Genomic DNA, 10,015 nt, shown 5'->3' with positions numbered 1-10,015 from the left:
AGATCCTTGCCATTTTCTTCATCCCACCCATTCATCAAATTGTGCAGTCCTATGATCACCACTCTACTTCCCCTCACATCTTCACCCCCCTATTTTTACCCTCTTCCTTCCCTACCTTGTATCCTCATATCATTCTACAATAATGGTTTTATACAGTATTTGTCCTTGTAGGACTGAGTTACTTCCCTCAGCATAATGTTCTCCAATCACTGTCAAGTTAGTTAGTAATTTACAAAATGCTTACTGTGTTTCTACATAGTATTCCACTGTATGAATGTACCATAACATCTCAATCTATTTCAGTTGGATATCTGGGATGTTTCCATGTTCTTATGATGGTGAATAATGCTGCTGTGAACATTGGTGTACAAATTTCCATTTGAGCCTCAGTTCTCATTTTCTTGGAGTATATTCCAAGCAATTCCAAGCATATGGAATTTCTATGTTCAGCTTTTTGAGGAAGCACCAAACTGCCTTCCAGAGTGGTTTTACCATTGTACAATCCCATCAACAATGTAAAAGAGTTTCTATCTCATCACATTCTCTCCAATATTTATTACTTGCCGTCTTGTTAAACTTTGCCACTGCTACTGGAGATGGTATCTCATTGTAGTTTTGATTTGTATCTCTCTTATAGCCAGTGATTTAGAGCATTTTTTCATATATCTGTTGACCATTTGAGTATCTTCTTCTGTGAAAGTTCTTTCAATATTTTTTGCCTATTTTGTAGTTGGGTTATCAGTCTTTTTCTTGTGGAGTCCCAGGAGTATTCTATAAACTTTCATTATGAGATTCTTGTTTGGGATGGTATTGCCACATGTTTTTTCCAAGTCAGTAGGTTTTCTTTTTCACCCTACTGGAAATTTTTTTTATGAACACAGAGATTTAATCTTTAGAAGGTCCCATCCATCAATTTTATCCTCTTCATACTGTACATTTCTGGCTGAATTTCCAGTCTCTTTATACCATAGACTAGGACTTCTAAGCTTGACTTCTCAGTTTGTCTCTTATGAACTTTATAGTTTTGGGCTTTACTCCCAAGTCTCTTATCCACCTTGAGGTGAATTTTGTGCATTCAAATTCCAGCTCTTGGGCCTACTGTATGGTTTAAAATCAAGAAGGGTATACACCAGGATTGTGTTCTTTCTCCAGATCTATTTAATCTGCATGCTGAGCAAATAATTTATGAAGCCAGATTCTATGAAGAGGAATGTGATATCAGGATTGAAGAATGATTCGTAGACAATCTATATTATGCTGATGACACAACTTGCTTGCAGAAAGTGAGAAGGATATGAAACAATTGCTGTAGAAGATCAAAGACTATAGCCTTCAGCATGGATTACATTTTAACATCAAGAAGAGAAAGATCCTCACCAAAGGATCAAAAGTCGACATTATGATAGATGGAGAAAAGATTGGAGCTGTCTATTACTTCATCTTGCTTGTATCAACAATCCTTGAGGCTATCAGGAGATGTATTACTTTGAGAAAGTCTGCTGTCACAGACCTCTCCAAAATGCTGAAGAGTAAGGCACACCTGATTCAGACTAGGATCTTCTCAATCACCTGCTTCACACCAGAGAGCTGGACAATGAATAAGGATGACAGAAGAATTGAAGTCTTTGAGTAGTGATGTTGGAGAAGGGTTCTGGATATCTCATGGGCTGCAAACAGACTTGTCTTGGGAAAAGTGCAGCCAGAGTGCTTCTAGGAAGCAAAAATCGTTATGCTTCATCTCTCATACTTTGGGCGTATAGCTAGGTGAGGCAGTTCTATATAGAGAGACATCATCCTTGGAAAGTTGAAAGATCAGTGAAGGAGAGGAAGACACCCAACAAGATGGTTTGACACTGTGACTTTAGCAATGGGCTCTACTGTCTCAGAGATGATGAGGATGGCACAGGACAGGGCAGGTTTCACCTTGGCTTTTCATAGGGTCACTATAAGTAGTGCATGACTCAATAGCACCATTAATATTATCACAAAATTGTACATGACATTTAACATAATTTTCCTTTATCCTTGAATATCTCTCTGTGTCTTAATTTACCTGGGACAAATTGCACAAACTCTTTTCATATCATTATTGATTTTCTCCATACCTAAAATAGCAATTATCTAACAAAGGAATCTTGGTGACACAGTATTCTACATGTTGCACTGCTAGCCAAAAGGCCATTAATTCAAATCTACTAGCTCCTTCATGGGGAGAAAAAAAGGGAACTATCCCCTGGTAAAGATTTACAATCTTTACAAATTGATGGAGGGTCACTATGAGTCAGAACCAACTCCATGAAAATGAGTCTGGATCTTTATTATCAAGAAGTGATTCTCACTTCTTTTTCTTAAGCCAGGAAAATAACACATGTATTTCTTTCTTTTAAATTTATTTTATTCTAATATAGTCACACATGCAAGTGCCGAGGACTTTCCTTCATAGGGTCGCTATGAGTCGCCTACAACTCGATGGCACTGAACAACATCAAGAGAGACCAGTTGGCCTAGTGGACCGAAAGTGATGCTACCAAGCCAAAGGTGGTTGATTCTAATCCATGGCCCTAAGGCCTGTTTTAAATTGTTGTTGGTCAAACATTTTTCTAGGTCGTATAGCCCCGGTTTGTCCACATGCCGTACAGAGGTAATTTGTGGTCTCTGTGAAGCTGAACACTGTGACACTTATGTGTCAAATGTGATAATGTTTACCCATGGTGGACAGTGTTTGGTGGCACTCCCCAGTTAAAACAAGCTTGGAAGCAGGAGTGGCATCCACTTCCATAAATAGCTTGCCTCTGGAAACTCTATGAACCTGGAGAAAGGATGAAAGTCACACACATAAGTGTCGAGGACTTTCATTCATAGGGTCGCTATGAGTCACCTATGACTCAACGGCACTGAACAACAATACAGTTTTAAACTCTTTTAGCTTTCATTACCAATCACCCTTTTTTTTTTTTTTACTATAGGTTACATTCCTATAAAAGTCATCCACTGGCATCTTTTATCTGGTTCAACTTGAGGAATGATATCATTCAGGTGTTCTCCTTTCTCAGATAGTTACTACATCTCATTGTACCATATGAAACGGTCACAATCTTCCTTGAGTCTTGTGCTATAACACTTCTTTCCATGGCTGCTACATGTTATATACCATTGAATTTGAACCAAACCGTAGATGTCCCTCTGGTGGGTTTTCAGAGGCAGTTATTTACACAGAAGGAGACTGCCCATCCTTCTTTCACAGAGCAGCTGGGGGCCTCAAATTATGTGCCTTCAAAATTGCAGTGCATCTTCTTGCCACTAGGCCACCAGAGCTAAGCATGGTACCAAATCTTCTCTTTTTCTGTTATTACCAGAGAAATGACCAGGCTCAAACTTTCAGCTCTTCCTGATGTGCCAATTTTATGTGCACAGTTTTACTTTTCATCAGGCAGGGTGACATTTATAACATAAGGAATACCATAGATATCCATTCCTCTCACAGCCACATTTGTGCAAATCCAGACTCTTACATTGCCTTTCTTAAATCTTTCCAAGTTTTGCTTTCTTTCATGAAGCTTTCAGTCACCATGAAGATAAACACATGAGAACTGATGTTCCTTTGCATCAGATTCTCCTCCTTGTTACATAAAATATGCTCCAAGTTATTATAATTAATTTTGATTCACAGAAAATGATACCTTGATCCACTTTGTGTTCCTTGATTGCCCATATAGCATTCTTCCCTTCAGGACTATTTTTAATAAAATTTTTATTTTATACTGGTTTACTTGCAAAGTTGATATATATTGTTTGTCACACAGAACATTTCCCATTTCCTTTCTCCACCCTGCCCTTCACCCATCAAATTTTGAGACCCTATGATTAACCCCCTACCTTGCCCATCCTCACCCCACTGTTCTCCCTCCCGGAACGCCTCTTGGATCCTCAAAACTGTTCCACAATAATGGTCTTATACAGTATTTTTCCTCATAAGACTGAGTTAGTTCACTTATCATAATGCTCTTTAGTCCCTCCCAAGTTATGTATTAATTTTCAAAACCATTGCTCCTTTTTGCTGTGTAATATTTTACTGTAAGAATGTGCCAGAATTTCTAGTCCATTTGTTGTGGTTGGACTTTTGGGCTGTTTCCATGTCCTTGCAATGGTGAATAACGCTGCTATGAACATTAGTACACAAATCTTCATTTGTGCCTTAGTTCTAACTTTCTCAGGATATATTCCAAGCAGTGGAATAGCTAGGTCATATGAAATTTCTATTTTCGGCTTTTTGAGGAATTGCCAAACTGTCTTCCAGAGTGGCAATACCATTTTGGAATCCCACCAGCAGTATCTAAGAGTTCCTAACTTACCACATCCTCACCAACATTTATTACTTGCTGTCCTGTTAAACTTTGCAACTGCTACTGGGATAAGATGGTATTTCATTGTGGTTTTTATTTGCATCTCTCTTATTGCCAGTGATTTTGAACATTTCTTCATGTCTCTGTTGGCCACGTGAATATCTTCCTCTGTGAAACTTCTTTCCACATCTTTTTTTCCCATTTAGTAATTATATTCTCAGTCTTTTCCTTGTCTCTGAACTGTTAGCACCATGTCTGGTGTTATGTCTTACATGAATGTCATCAATTCCAACACAGTTTTGACAAAACTTTTTCTAGAGTCTATTAGTTTTGAATTCACTGGGACAACAATGTTCCATTATCTGGAACAGAATCTTCTCCTTTTAAAACAAACCAACTGAAAGACCCTGGATGAGATCGATTCATTCAGTGAATGGGGTAATGGGAGTGAGCGCGTTAGAGACAATGAGATTTGCACAGGAGAAAGCAGGCTTCAGAGTTGGTTGTACATAGGGTCACTATGAGTCACAAGTGACTCGATAGCACTTAACAAAACAACAAGCGGGAAAATGCAGTGTCTTCTCAGACAGTTTCTTTATATCAAAAGAATCCAAAATACCGGGGGGGGGGTAAACCCTAAAGTTTTCCATCAGAAATAATCTTCAGAATCTGGTTGTGAATGCTGTTTACAAAATTCAAATAGCCCTGAGAAAGAAGCCCATCAACATCAACCAGAACCAGGAATCTAACTTGAGATAAGTTCAGCTTTCCCATTGACACCAAATAATTTCATCTTCCTGGAATGCCTATATCTCTATTGCATTATCCAAAATGGAAAGCTGATTCTGGACTGCAACATCTCCAGTTATCAGAGATTCTATTAATTTATCAATATATTTCTTAAATTGTTTGGCATCATTCAAAGCTTGTTTGAGTCATTCTCAGTCAAACTCACCCAAGAGAGTTTATGGAGTACTGGATGAGAGACTCTGTTTGTGCCAATTGGGCACTACCTCTGTGCTGAGATTTGGTAATGTGATCATTTGGTGCCTTAGAAAGGGCAAAAAAATTTTCTTTTGGCAGAAATTTAAATTCCTCTTCACCAAAGTTGAATTTTAGTTCAGCATTCTTCAAAACACAGGGAGGGGAAAGTGCTTAGTTCTTTGCATGTGATGGCATTTCAAAAGGCAGACCAACGTCTTTTCCATATTTTTTTTTAAATTTGACACGATCTTTATCTATATCAAGGTAGTACTAATGGTATCATGTACAGTAAATTCCTCTCCATAATCTTCAAATTGTTTATTATGAGATTTCTTTCCTGTTCCAGCAAAGCCAAATCCAAACTTGTCAGTACCTAGGGCTTAGGAAGCTTGCATGATAGACCACACAACCCTGCACAATCCTTGGTCATGGCAGGACACTTCATAATAGTATTTCCTTTTCAGTAATCCTTTAGTAACATGCCTTTGGTTCTCTGCTCTGACAACAAATGCTATCAGATCCAATTGTGGAAGCAGATGATCTATCATAGAGGCCATTTGTCATTGTTGAGCACTAAAGTATCAGTTTTAATTGTTGATTGTTTTTTTTCCTTGCCTTCCTTTCTGTCCTTCTGCTGCTCCCCCCCACAACCCCATTTCCACTTTCTGTTACTGTATCCATAAGTACATCACCTTCTCCAAGGGTCAGTGAAATAGTTTCAGCCTAAATATCAGTTGGAAGAAGCAATGTGTCTCTTGCATGACTTGTGCAATCTCAGACATAACATTCTTCTTGGAGAAGTTTTCCATCTTTGCACCGTCCTTCACAGATTTGCTTATTTGGTTGCTCTCTCCCTCCTTCCCTCCCCACTGACATACTTCAACTGCATGGATGTCTCTTTTTATGTATATAACTATTCTTGAACTTTTAGAAAAATCAGACCATACAATAGTTATCCTTTAATAATTAACTCCTTTCTTTCACTATATTGTTCTCTAGATTCATTCATGTTATAATTGACAAATTTATTCTTTATAGTTACAGAAAACATTTCATTATATATATATACACACACCACAATTACATATCCAGTCATCCACTGATAGATACTTGATTTTTTTTAAGCACTTAACTCTTTGAATTAAATTTTTTGTAATTTTATTTTTTACCTCCAACAAAGCCCAGGCCACCGCAAATTTTTATTTAGCTGGATATGTATCTTTTATACTGATGTTTACCTTACTATAGGACATAAAAATAACCTTGATGATGCAGTGGTTAAGGGCTCAAATACTACTCAAAAGGCCAGCAGGTCCAACTCCCCAAAAACTCCATGAAGGAATGATGTGGCAGTCGGCTTCCATAAAGCTTATAGTTATGAAAACCCTCTTATTTTCTTGGGTTACTATGGATTAATACCTAATTAACAGCAATGAGTTAGTTGGTTTGGTTTTCTGTTTGTTGTTGTTATATGCCATAGAGTTGCATGCAGCTCATAACCACCCTATGTACAACAGCCTTAAACCCTGCTCTATCCTGTACCAACCTCAGAGTCTCTGACACACCTACCTCCATTACCCCAATCACTGAATCAATCCATCTCATTGAGGGTCCTCCCTTATGCTGTCCCTCTAGTCTCCCAAGCATGAAGTCTCTCTCTAAAAACTGGTCCCTCTTTACAACATTGCTCCCAAATATGTCAAACGAAATCTCAGAATCCTTGCCTCCAAGGAGCAGCCTGTTTATACCCTCTCCAGGTCAACCTGTTTGTTCTCCTAGAACTTCGTGATATATTCAATATTCTTCTCCAGCACCGCACCTCAAAAGTATCAATTCTCCTTCTATCATCCTTAGTCATTATTCAGCTTTCTGACACATAGCAAGTAATTGGGAAGACTATGGCTTGGATCTGGTGCACCTTAGTCTCCAAACTGAGATCTCTGCTCTTCAGTACTCTGGAGAGGTCTCCGACAGCAGACTTTCCCAATGCAATTTGTCTTTTAATTTCTTGGCTGCTTGTACCAAGAGAGTTGATTGTGAAGCCAAGCAAACGGAAGCTATTAATAGTCTCAATCTCTCCACAGGCTATCATGATGCTGACAGATGAGCCCAGTGGTGAGAAACTTTGTTTTTTTGATGCTGAGCTCCAATCCATATTGAAGGCTATAGTCCTTGACCTTCTATAACAAGTGCTTCAGGTCTTTCTCAGTTTCAGCAAGCAGGGTTGTATCATGTGCATAATGCAGATTGTTGATGAGTCTTCCTCCAATCCTGATGCCTCTTTATGGAGCCCAGCCTCCCTGATGATTTGTTCCACATATAGATTGAAAGGTATGGAGACAGGACATATCCCTGGCATATACCCTTCCTGATTTTGAACCATCCACTGTTTTCTTGCTCTGTTCTGGTGACTGCTTCCTGGTCCAAGTATAGGTTATATACAAGTATAAGAACAATCAAGTGTTCTGGGATTCCCATTCTTCTCAGAGTTAGCTCTGCTTTGCTGTGATCCACACATTCAAATGTCTTTTCAGTCTATGAAACACAGACATTCCTCTGGTACTTTCTGCTTTCAGCCAAGATTCATCTACTATTAGCTATAATAGTATTTAAAGGTGTATTTATGTATTTATGCCACAAGTATTTAACGGTGGCATAATTTTTTAGTTCATTTCACACTTTACTGCGAAGTGATCTCAGGAGTTAGGATTTTCGGGGCTTACTTTTTCTTTTTAATTGGAGATTCTGTTTCACAATTTTTTCCCATTCTATCATGTTCCATCTGACCTTCCATTGAGTTCCCAAAACTATAAACTGCACAGGAGGAGGAGACGGCCTATCTTTCTCTTGCAGAGTGACTGGTGGACATGAACTACCAGAGAGATGTGAGTTAGCAACCCATCTCCCTAGAGATTATGGCATGAGAGCTCATTAATAGAAACAGAATAAAAAGAATTAGAATGTTCACATATTGTGACAAGCATAAGCAATGTTACTGGGAAAACTTAATTACAAGCTGTTGTGTGGGACCCTATACTTCTCTATTTATCTTAACTAAAAATAAAGTAAAACCTCTTTGGAAAAAAAAAGGTGAGGGGATGTGAGGCATCATCCCCAGCACGCTCAGGAGCAAGAAACAGCAACAACAGCTGAAACAGGAACTGGTATGAAAATAAAATTTCTGGGCCAATTACTTTCATGAGTTGGTTTGAAGTCTTGTGATGTTAGCTGCCACTGAGTTAAGTACGACTCACTGTGACCTTATGAACAACAGATCTGAACATTGTCGTCTCCTGTGCTATCCTCATCATCTCTGACATAGTCAAACCCATTACCACAGTCACTGTGTCCTTCTACCTGGTTGAGGGTCTCCCGGTCTTTTACCATCCTTCTATCTTCCCAAACATAATGTTCATCTCTAAGGAGTAACCTCTCATAGTACCATACCCAAATTATTTGAGATAAATCTTTGTTATATTTGTATCCATGAAGCTCTGCAGCTGAACTCTCTCCATGACATACCTGTTTATTCTTTTGGCAGTTTATGGGATATTCACTACTCTTTTCCAACATCATAGTTCAAAGGCATCACCTCTTCCATCATCTTTATTCAGTGCTCAGCTCTAACAGCATCACAAGTAACTGAAAGAGCCATGGTCTGAATTATGCTCACTTTAGTCTTCAAACTAACATTATTGCTCCTCAGTAATTTGGAGAGGTCCCTGTCTGCATGCTTTCCCAGTATAAAACATTGCATGATCTCCTGTGAGCAGCTACTAAGTGTATTGATTGTGCATCCAAGTAAGATTAATTTGTTGGCCATTTCAATTTTTGCTACATCTGTCATATGTCACCTATTGGTCCAGTGGTAAGAATTTTTGTTTTCTTGACGTTTAGATACAATTCTAATTAGTGAAATAGCTAGGCCTATATATCACAAATTTGGAAAACAATTGACTATATTTGTTTTCTTTTGTCTTTTTAAATATTAAAATTTTAAGTACTAGTATAAAGTACATGGGATATTTTTAAACTCCTCCACAAAATTGGAAGAAGAGTCAATCTGCTTATAGATCTATACTCAGAAAAAGCAAAGTACATAGATTACTTACCCATCTCACATACATAGTCACACCATGTATTCAGAACAAAAGTGTATATTCACACAGGATTAGGTAAACATCAGAATAGAACAAACTAAAGCTTAGAGTAATTTTGAGCAAGACATTCCTTCAAATCAATATATCACATATTAACCCAGTAAAAAGAATGTCTTCATAATTAAAAATGAGAGAGATTTCACATAATATTAATTCTGTTAAGCCATTGCTGCTACCAAATTCATTGCTGTCAAATTGATTCCTACTTCTGGTGACTCTTCTTTGGGTTTCTGAAGTTGTCAGTGTTTTTGAGAGCAATCTCATCTTTCTCCCTTAGATCAGCTGGTAGTTTCTTGAATCACTGACCTTTCAGTTAACACTCCAACACATTAGAAACTAAAATATCAGAACTGCTTTCAGCAATCCTCACTGCTTAGATGTCCCAAATGCAATGGGAACAGACAAGACAAACAATAGGTAAAATACTGTAATTCTACATTACAATGACATCTAGTATCTGTATTGTATGAATTTAAGAATCATCTCAGGAACAGGTTTGAGGCCTTGAACATTAATGAGCGAAGACCA

The 10,015-nt window shown here is 38.1% G+C and overlaps 1 pseudogene; it reads right to left on the bottom strand.

The window, feature by feature from the left end:
- Nucleotides 1–2,932: 2,932 nt before the first annotated feature.
- On the bottom strand, nucleotides 2,933–6,136 carry LOC102863496 (annotated as a pseudogene).
- Between the last annotated feature and the right edge of the window lie 3,879 nt (nucleotides 6,137–10,015).

This window comes from Elephantulus edwardii, unplaced genomic scaffold (assembly GCF_000299155.1).
Source record: "Elephantulus edwardii isolate Elephantulus edwardi_28Jun2011 unplaced genomic scaffold, EleEdw1.0 scaffold00450, whole genome shotgun sequence".
Classification (NCBI taxonomy): domain Eukaryota; kingdom Metazoa; phylum Chordata; class Mammalia; order Macroscelidea; family Macroscelididae; genus Elephantulus; species Elephantulus edwardii.
This window is presented reverse-complemented; position numbering and strand designations above follow the sequence as displayed.